The following is an 11,016-nucleotide window of genomic DNA, read 5'->3' as shown; positions in this document are numbered from 1 at the left end:
GGAATCTTGCGAACCCCAAAAGAAAGGCTTACAAACACTCTGGAAAGGAGATAGGATCAAATGAAATGCAATGGCAAAATACCAGAAAATGGGGGCTTTTAGTGTCTTCATAAATAGGCTGTGAGGAAATGAGCTGCATTGCAAAGGACCAAAACTGAGCTCACAGATGTTGCAAAAGCAGGGGAAAAAGTCAACGAGGAAGACACAACTGGGAGGGGAAGACATGAGGGACATGGCATGGGTAGCAAAAACAAAAAAGGAAAAAAAAATACAAAAATCCTTCCCCACGTCAAAGCCAACAAAATGAGGGCAGGCCATATGCCATCAAGTGCAGGCACATGCAGCAACGCTTGCCCAATATGGATCCCCACTGAAGGCCAAAAGAGAAAAGAAGGACTTACAAACCCACTGGAATGGAGATAGCATCAAAGGAATTGCAATTGGAGGAGAAAAAAACAAACTTTGGGAAGTTTGGGGACTAGAACTGAATGGCCCGGGATTATATCAGGTGCAGTGCAAAGGACCAAACTATGCCAAAATTCAGCTCACAGATGTTTCTAAATCAGGGGGAAATGGAAAAAAGGAAGACACAACCCAGGGGGAAGATATGAGGGACATGGCATGGATACATAAAAAAAAATACAAAAAAAAGAAAAAAATCCTTCCCAAAGTCAAAGCCATCAAAAGGCATGGCAAGCCATCAGGTGCAGGGACATGCACCAAAGATTCCTCTATTGGTCCCCATTAAAATCGCAAGATTCCTTTTCCCTTCCCGAAAGGAAATTTCATTTCCTTTCGGGAAGGGAAAAGGAATCTTGCGAACCCCAAAAGAAAGGCTTACAAACACTCTGGAAAGGAGATAGGATCAAATGAAATGCAATGGCAAAAAACCAGAAAATGGGGGCTTTTAGTGTCTTCAAAAAATAGGCTGTGAGGAAATGAGCTTCATTAAAAGGACCAAAATTGCGCTCACAGATGTGGCAAAAGCAGGGGAAAAAGTCAAGGAGGAAGACACAACTTGGAGGGGAAGAGATGAGGGACATGGCATGGGTAGTAAAAACAAAAAAGAAGAAAACAAAGGACAAAAATCCTTCCCCAAGTCAAAGCCATCAAAATGAGGGCAGGCCATATGCCATCAAGTGCAGGCACATGCAGCAACGCTTGCCCAATATGGATCCCCACTGAAGGCCAAAAGAGAAAAGAAGGACTTACAAACCCACTGGAATGGAGATAGCATCAAAGGAATTGCAATTGGGGGAGAAAAAAACAAAATTTGGGAAGTTTGGGGACTAGAAGTAAATGGCCCGGGATTATATCAGGTGCAGTGCAAAGGACCAAACTATGCCAAAATTAAGCTCACAGATGTTTCTAAATCAGGGGGAAAAGGCAAAAAGGAAGACACAACCCAGGGGGAAGATATGAGGGACATAGCATGGATACATAAAAAAAATACAAAAAAAGAAAAAAATCCATCCCAAACTTAAAGCCATCAAAAGGCATGGCAGGCCATCAGGTGCAGGGACATGCACCAAAGATTCCTCTCTTGGTCCCCATTGAATTCGCAAGATTCCTTTTCCCTTCCCGAAAGGAAATTTCATTTCCTTTCGGGAAGGGAAAAGGAATCTTGCGAACCCCAAAAGAAAGGCTTACAAACACTCTGGAAAGGAGATAGGATCAAATGAAATGCAATGGCAAAATACCAGAAAATGGGGGCTTTTAGTGTCTTCAAAACTAGGCTGTGAGGAAATGAGCTGCATTGCAAAGGACCAAAACTGAGCTCACAGATGTTGCAAAAGCAGGGGAAAAAGTCAACGAGGAAGACACAACTTGGAGGGGAAGAGATGAGGGACATGGCATTGGTCGCAAAAACAAAAAAAAAAAAAAACAAGACAAAAGTCCTTCCCCAAGCCAAAGCCATCAAAATGAGGGCAGGCCATATGCCATCAAGTGCAGGCACATGCAGCAATGCTTGCCCAAAATGGATCCCCACTGAAGGCCAAAAGAGAAAAGAAGGACTTACAAACCCGCTGGAATGGAGATAGCATCAAAGGAATTGCAATTGGAGGAGAAAAAAACAAAATTTGGGAACTTTGGGGACTAGAACTGAATGGCCCGGGATTATATATGGTGCAGTGCAAAGGACCAAATAATGCCAACATTCAGCTCACAGATTTTCTAAATCAGGGGGAAATGGAAAAAAGGAGGACACAACCCAGGGGGAAGATATGAGGGACATGGCATGGATACATGAAAAAAATACAAAAAAAAGGTAAAAATCCTTCCCAAAGTCAAAGCCATCAAAAGGCATGGCAGGCCATCAGGTGCAGGGACATGCACCACAGATTCCGCCATTGGTCCCCATTGAAATCGTAAGATTCCTTTTCCCTTCCCAAAAGGAAATGAAATTTCCTTTCGGGAAGGGAAAAGGAATCTTGCGAACCCCAAAAGAAAGGCTTACAAACACTCTGGAAAGGAGATAGGATCAAATGAAATGCAAAGGCAAAAAACCAGAAAATGGGGGCTTTTAGTGTCTTCAAAAAATAGGCTGTGAGGAAATGAGCTTCATTAAAAGGACCAAAACTGAGCTCACAGATGTTGCAAAAGCAGGGGAAAAAGTCAACGAGGAAGACACAACTGGGAGGGGAAGAGATGAGGGACATGGCATGGGTAGCAAAAACAAAAAAGACAAAAAAAAAAAGACAAAAATCCTTCCCCAAGTCAAAGCCATCAAAATGAGGGCAGGCCATATGCCATCAAGTGCAGGCACATGCAGCAACGCTTGCCCAAAATGGATCCCCACTGAAGGTCAAAAGAGAAAAGAAGGACTTACAAACCCACTGGAATGGAGATACCATCAAAGGAATTGCAATTGGAGGAGAAAAAAACAAACTTTGGGAAGTTTGGGGACTAGAACTGAATGGCCCGGGATTATATCAGGTGCAGTGCAAAGGACCAAACTATGCCAAAATTCAGCTCACAGATGTTTCTAAATCAGGGGGAAAAGGAAAAAAGGAAGACACAACCCAGGGGGAAGATATGAGGGACATGGCATGGATACATGAAAAAAATATACAAAAAAAAGGTAAAAATCCTTCCCAAAGTCAAAGCCATCAAAAGGCATGGCAGGCCATCAGGTGCAGGGACATGCACCAAAGATTCCTCCATTGGTCCCCATTGAAATCGCAAGATGCCTTTTCCCTTCCCGAAAGGAAATGAAATTTCCTTTCGGGAAGGGAAAAGGAATCTTGCGAACCCCAAAAGAAAGGCTTACAAACACTCTGGAAAGGAGATAGGATCAAATGAAATGCAATGGCAAAATACCAGAAAATGGGGGCTTTTAGTGTCTTCAAAAAATAGGCTGTGAGGAAATGAGCTGCATTGCAAAGGACCAAAACTGAGCTCACAGATGTTGCAAAAGCAGGGGAAAAAGTCAAGGAGGAAGACACAACTTGGAGGGGAAGAGATGAGGGACATGGCATGGGTAGCAAAAACAAAAAAAGAAGAAAAAAAAGGACAAAAATCCTTCCCCAAGACAAAGCCATCAAAATGAGGGCAGGCCATATGCCATCAAGTGCAGGCACATGCAGCAACGCTTGCCCAAAATAGATCCCCACTGAATGCCAAAAGAGAAAAGAAGGACTTACAAACCCGCTGGAATGGAGATAGCATCAAAGGAATTGCAATTGGGGCAGAAAAAAACAAAATTTGGGAAGTTTGGGGACTAGAAGTAAATGGCCCGGGATTATATCAGGTGCAATGCAAAAGACCAAACTATGCCAAAATTCAGCTCACAGATGTTTCTAAATCAGGGGGAAAAGGCAAAAAGGAAGACACAACCCAGGGGGAAGATATGAGGGACATAGCATGGATACATTAAAAAAAAAACAAAAAAAAGAAAAAAATCCTTCCCAAGGTCAAAGCCATCAAAATGAGGGCAGGCCATATGCCATCAAGTGCAGGCACATGCAGCAACGCTTGCCCAATATGGATCCCCACTGAAGGCCAAAAGAGAAAAGAAGGACTTACAAACCCACTGGAATGGAGATAGCATCAAAGGAATTGCAATTGGAGGAGAAAAAAACAAAATTTGGGAAGTTTGGGGACTAGAAGTAAATGGCCCGGGATTATACCAGGTGCAGTGCAAAGGACCAAACTATGCCAAAATTAAGCTCACAGATGTTTCTAAATCAGGGGGAAAAGGCAAAAAGGAAGACACAACCCAGGGGGAAGATATGAGGGACATAGCATGGATACATAAAAAAAATACAAAAAAAGAAAAAAATCCATCCCAAACTTAAAGCCATCAAAAGGCATGGCAGGCCATCAGGTGCAGGGACATGCACCAAAGATTCCTCTCTTGGTCCCCATTGAATTCGCAAGATTCCTTTTCCCTTCCCGAAAGGAAATGAAATTTCCTTTCGGGAAGGGAAAAGGAATCTTGCGAACCCCAAAAGAAAGGCTTACAAACACTGTGGAAAGGAGATAGGATCAAATGAAATGCAATGGCAAAATACCAGAAAATGGGGGCTTTTAGTGTCTTCAAAAACTAGGCTGTGAGGAAATGAGCTGCATTGCAAAGGACCAAAACTGAGCTCACAGATGTGGCAAAAGCAGGGGAAAAAGTCAACGAGGAAGACACAACTGGGAGGGGAAGAGATGAGGGACATGGCATGGGTAGCAAAAACAAAAACGAAAAGAAAATAAAGACAAAAATCCTTCCCCAAGTCAAAGCCATCAAAATGAGGGCAGGCCATATGCCATCAAGTGCAGGCACATGCAGCAACGCTTGCCCAAAATGGATCCCCACTGAAAGCCAAAAGAGAAAAGAAGGACTTACAAACCCGCTGGAATGGAGATAGCATCAAAGGAATTGCAATTGGAGGAGAAAAAAACAAACTTTGGGAAGTTTGGGGACTAGAAGTAAATGGCCCGGGATTATATCAGGTGCAGTGCAAAGGACCAAACTATGCCAAAATTAAGCTCACAGATGTTTCTAAATCAGGGGGAAAAGGCAAAAAGGAAGACACAACCCAGGGGGAAGATATGAGGGACATGGCATGGGTAGCAGAAAGAAATATGAAAAAAAAAAAGAAAAAAATCCTTCCCAAAGTCAAAGCCATCAAAAGGCATGGCAGGCCATCAGGTGCAGGGACATACACCAAGGATTCCTCTATTGGTCCCCATTTAAATCGCAAGAGTCCTTTTCCCTTCCGAAAAGGAAATGAAATTTCCTTTCGGGAAGGGAAAACGAATCTTGCGAACCCCAAAAGAAAGGCTTACAAACACTCTGGAAAGGAGATAGGATCAAATGAAATGCAAAGGCAAAAAACCAGAAAATGGGGGCTTTTAGTGTCTTCAAAAAATAGGCTGTGAGGAAATGAGCTGCATTGCAAAGGACCAAAACTGAGCACACAGATGTTGCAAAAGCAGGGGAAAAAGTCAAGGAGGAAGACACAACTTGGAGGGGAAGAGATGAGGGACATGGCATGGGTAGCAAAAACAAAAAAGAAAAAACAAAAAGACAAATATCCTTCCAAAAGTCAAAGCCATCTAAATGAGGGCAGGCAACATGCCATCAAGTGCAGGCACATGCAGCAACGCTTGCCCAAAATGGATCCCCACTGAAGGCCAAAAGAGAAAAGAAGGACTTACAAACACGCTGGAATGGAGATAGCATCAAAGGAATTGCAATTGAAGGAGAAAAAAACAAACTTTGGGAAGTCTGGGGACTAGAAGTAAATGGCCTGGGATTATATCAGGTGCAGTGCAAAGGACCAAACTATGCCAAAATTCAGCTCACAGATGTTTCTAAATCAGGGGGAAAAGGCAAAAAGGAAGACACAACCCAGGGGGAAATATGAGGGACATGGCATGGATACATAAAAAAAATATACAAAAAAAAGAAAAAAATCCTTCCCAAAGTCAAAGCCATCAAAAGGCATGGCATGCCATCAGGTGCAGGGACGTGCACCAAATATTCCTCTATTGGTCCCCATTGAAATAGCAAGATTCCTTTTCCCTTTGTTGTAGTGTGTTTTTAAATTTCTTGTTTTGTTCCCCCATTTTATATACTGTTCCCCCTATTCTTTGTAAAATGGTTCTTCCCCCTCCAGTTTTCCCGCCACAGAGCCTTTGGTAGTTATGTTACTATGGTTACCCCTGCCCCTGTTAATTGTCAATCTCTCAATTTACATAACTGCTCCTCCCTTATCCCACCATATAAGTAAAGTTTTCCTCCTCCATGAGCCAAGTCAATCACCCCCCACTCCTCCCTGCTTTCTAGAACATTCTTCTCTCTGGGGGTGGTGGTTTGCTGGCGTCCCGGGGCCCCTCCTTTGTTCTATGTTTATTGGATAAGTTCTTGTGTCAGTTTTCTTATGTACCTCCCCACATGTTCCCCTATTGGTTAGCTGGGCTTCCCCTCCTGTCTCCACCCCTTCCCTTTAAAACTCTGTCTCCCCCCATGTTCGGGGCCATTTTGCTGTGGGTTTTTCCACCTGTTGGTTTGCCCTGTGCTGCATGTGGGCTCTTCAATAAACCGACGTTTTACCCCCAGCAAGTGGTCGCCTCCTCTCTCGTCTCGTCCAGAGCGAACCCAAGTCTGCAATCCAGCCCAGCCCGAGGCCAGGATGCCAAGGGGGGCTGGCCTCAGATGCGCAGGGGCGTCGGCCGCTTTACCCCTTCAGCTAGCCGGACTTAGGGCCGTGTACGCCCTCGCGCAGTTTGGCGACCAACGTTGGGGCCGACGAAGTGGACTTTTGACTACGGACTGGACCCTGCAGAGTTGGGATTTACTTACCCTTTGGACGCCAGATGACCCCGGGTAGTAGCAGGCTCCGTTTTAGGAGCAGCGCTCCCCAGCGGAAGTGAGTCGGGACTCCTCGCACCCTCAGAGGACGACTCCCCGAGACGAGCGACCCTCGCCTGGTTTTTTCTTTGTCGCCGCTGCAGGATTGGTGAGTTCGGGCACCATCCTGGGGACTCTCCGGCTTCCCCTCTGCCTTTTTAACTTTCCCTAGGGGTATATGCCCTGCGTTGGTGACCTACCCCCCGCCTTCTCTCCTTGAGGTTTTTCCTCGCCCCCGCGCCGTTTTTTTTTTCTCTTCCCTTTGGGTGCCGGATTTCCCCAGACGTGGGGCCGGACCCATCACCCAATTTCCTTTTTTCCCTCCGGCTGTTTACCCAGACTTTGGGGCAGTGGGGGGGGCAGGGGCCGGCGGCGGGCAGCTCATTGTTTAAGTTCTCGTTGTTTCCCGGGCGTGCGGTTGCGTCATCAGAGGATTTTCCCCCTTTCTAGCGGCAGCAGTTTCTGCTCTAGAAAGGCGCAATGGGTGCCGGATTGGGAAAATCCCAGAAGGAGGTTTATTATGTTGTGAAGGGTTTGTTGCTTGGGGGTGGTCAAAAAGCCCGTGAGCAGGAGTTAAAATGTTTAGTTAAGTGGGTATTTTCTAGGTTTCCCGAGGTCTCCCCAGAACGCGTAAAAGAGCCACGGTTTTGGGCAGCCTTTGTGGCAAAATTAGAAGAGGCCATAAATTCCGGGGAGACAAAACTGGCCACCATGGCGTATTGCACGCGCAGAGTGCATGCGACACTCCACGCGCCTGTGGAGCCTAAGAAAAGTCCCGCGGTTTCTGGTTTGTCCCCTCGTTCTCCTCGTTCAGTTGCCCTTGTCCCCCAAACCTTTCCCTCGTCCCGTAGGCAAGAGCCCTCGAGGGGGATTTTGAGGGCCGACCAGAGGCAGGGGGTCCATCCTGCCCCAGCTCCCCCTCGACTGGCTCGGCCTCCCCCTTCGAGGAGCCCTGGCCAGGCTCCTTCTCTTCCCTTGCCCTCTACCCCGGTCCCCAAGTCCCCGGTTTCAAACCCCAAAGTTGTTCGGTTTTGCGAAGACCCTCAAAAGGGGTCCCTTGGTGCCCGAGATGGCGGCGGCCACGTGGCCGCTCCCGCCAGGGCTCTTTCTTCTCCTCCTATCCCTTTCCTCCCTGATGCCAACCCCTTCCTTCCCCTGGACCCAACCTCTTTTTCGGTCGTCCCTCCCCCATCTCTTCCCTCTGCTCCTTCCATTTCTCCGCCCTCCAATCCTCCGTCGGCTCCTCCCCAGGTTCCTCCCCCAGTTCAGCCCCCTGTTTACTCCTCCCCTGCTCCACCTTCATACTCTGCTCCGCCTCCGAACTTCATCAAGGAGGCAGAGAGGGGCGGTGTGCCACGCCCACTCCCTCGCCCTGCCCCATTGCCAGACCCCGCCTCAACCTCCTCCAACTCCGGTTCCCACGCTCCCCCTTCCGGTTCTCACACCTTGTGTTCGGGATGGGGGGGGGTGGATGACTGGAAGCCGGGGCAGGCGCCTTTATTGGAAGCCGCTCCGGTTACGTACCACCTCAGCGGGGAGGGGAGCCCTCAGGCCCAGTGGGTGCCTTTAGCACAGGCCCGGATTAAGGAACTGTGCAAGGCGCAGAAGGACTACTCCTGCGGGTCTGAATACTTCCGGGGTATGCTCCGGAATGCCCTTGCACAGGGAGATCTGGTGCCGGTGGACCTGAGGGCCCTCTTCTCCAGTTTAACAAGACCCATGGAGTTTAGGGTCTGGGTGGGGGAATGGAGGAGGGAGATAGTGGAGGTTCTCCCGATTCTTTGGGGGAATCCTTCAATGTCTCATGACGCGGACGGTTTGGCAATTTTCCAAGAACATCTTTTGGGCGAGGGACAGTGGGCAGAGGGGGTAGCTCAAGCAAAGGCCTTGGTCCTGCCTCAGCTTGTAGAGACCGCAAAAGCAGCTGAGCGGGCCTTTTATAAGCTAGAGGTGGTGACCTCCCAATGGGAGGACGAAGTCCGGCAGGGGCCGCAAGAGCCTTATATGGTTTTCATCGAGCGCCTCTACAGATACGTGGAGGCGCAGGCGACCGGGGACGATGACAGGGAAAAGATGCTCTGGAGGATGGCGTATAGCAACGCCAACCTAGAGTGTCGGAAGGCCATCAGGAGGCTCCCTCGAAGTCCCCGGCCCACGGTGGAGGCCATGATAGAGGCCGTGGTAGGCCAGGTATCCCTACCATCGCGGCCTAAAAGAGCCTCAGTGGCTTTTGCGGAGGACCCCGAACCAGACTTCTTTGATATAGAAGCTGCCCCCGTTGCCGGACCCCCAACACCCGGGTCCGGCAGAAGATCAACAGCCACCCACCCCTGCCACCTCTGTGGCAAGACAGGGCATTGGATGCCCCAATGCCCGATGCGATTAGATTATTTGGAGTATAGAAGGAAGCGGGAAAGGGAGGAGAGTAAGGGCACAAAAAACTAGGCCCGGAGCGCAGCCCCTCCCTGCGCGAAGACAAAAATGCGGCAGGCCACTTAACAACAAGCGGGGAGGGAGGAGACGAGAGAGAGCTGCCGTACACACTGCCGGATTTGTCTTACTTAGTACCAGACTTGACACATACCTGTGGTATTCAGCCTACATCTGCGCTTAACACCATGTCCTCTGTTTCTCCCTACAGGCTGCAGCTAACTAGGGACTTTTATCTCCCTAGTAGTGACATCCAGCTGGTGTCTGTCGACCTGCAACACCCGGGTCGCTGGAGGAAAGTTGGACGTTGCAGGTGGACCGTTGTCGGGGACACAAAGCACACACCGCGAGACATTCACATCGTCCCTGGTCTGGTAACTACCAACCGGGACCGTTTCGCGGTGGGGCTGTACTGTGTCCGACCCCCACTCTTCCTCCCTAAGGGACAGATCATTGCCCAGGCTATTACGGTTCCAGATAAAGATCATTGGAAGAACTCCGTGGAGAGGACATCACCTCCAGCAGTAGCCTGGGCACAGCTGGTGGGGAGGGAGAAGCCCCGCCTGACTTGTCAGCTCTCGTTGGGCGGGGACAAAAAGATCGTGAGGGGTCTTTTGGACACAGGTGCGGATGTGACGATCATTCCCTCTCGGGAGTGGCCGTCACATTGGGACTTGCAAAGCGCTGCAGGCACAATCTCAGGTGTTGGGGGCCTTCAATTGGCCAATCAATCTAAGAGCATTGTGCAAATTAAGGGGCCCAACGGGCAATTGGCCTTTATACGCCCGTTCGTTTTAGATTACACCGAGCCTCTCTGGGGAAGGGACCTACTAGCCCAGTGGGGAGCCAGAATTGACCTCCCAAAGGCTCCCCAAGTTTTTCGGCCAGTGGCCACTGAGGAGCGCCAGACCTGGAAGCTGAATTGGCTGTCAGATAAACCAGTACAGGTCTTGCAGTGGCCACTCAACAAGCAAAAATTAAAAGCGCTCAATGAGCTCGTTCAGGAGCAGTTACTGAAAGGCCACCTGGTGGAGACAATGTCACCTTGGAACTCCCCAGTGTTTGTCATTAAGAAGCCTAATAAGGACAAGTGGCGGCTCCTGACCAACCTCCGCCAAATTAACGAACAAATAATGGACATGGGTCCTCTTCAGCCAGGGATGCCCTCCCCAGCAATGCTCCTCCAAAATTGGAATTTGGCAGTAATAGATATAAAAGATTGTTTTTTCCAGATTCCCCTGCACCCAGACGATGCCCCGCGCTTTGTGTTCACGGTTCCGTCCATCAACCGTGAGTCCCCAGCCAAGCGCTATCATTGGCGGGTACTTCCGCAAGGCCTTAAGAACAGCCCTGTGATCTGCCAATGGTATGTCGCTTCGCTGTTGTCACCCATACATACAGCCCTCGGGGATGTTGTCATCATCCACCATTACATGGACGACATCCTCGTGTGCGCACCCGACCACAGTCTGCTTGCCCATGCGCTTGACCTGACAACCAATGCGTTGGTTGCTGCAGGGTTCGAGCTCCAGCAGGACAAAATTCAGCGGATGCCACCTTGGAAATACCTGGGCCTCGAAATCACAAAGCGGACCATTGTTCCGCAGAAATTGGCTATTAGGACGAGAGTCCAGACCCTAGCAGATGTCCATCAGCTGTGTGGGTCTTTAAATTGGGTGAGACCCTGGCTAGGCATTTCAACTGAGGACCTAGCCCCCCTTTTCAATTTGTTGAAAGGG

This window comes from Melozone crissalis, unplaced genomic scaffold (assembly GCF_028551555.1).
Source record: "Melozone crissalis strain CALT ecotype California unplaced genomic scaffold, PUWL_Pcris_2 ptg000013l_1, whole genome shotgun sequence".
Classification (NCBI taxonomy): domain Eukaryota; kingdom Metazoa; phylum Chordata; class Aves; order Passeriformes; family Passerellidae; genus Melozone; species Melozone crissalis.
The sequence above is the reverse complement of the archived record's forward strand: the minus strand, read 5'-3'. Positions refer to the sequence as shown.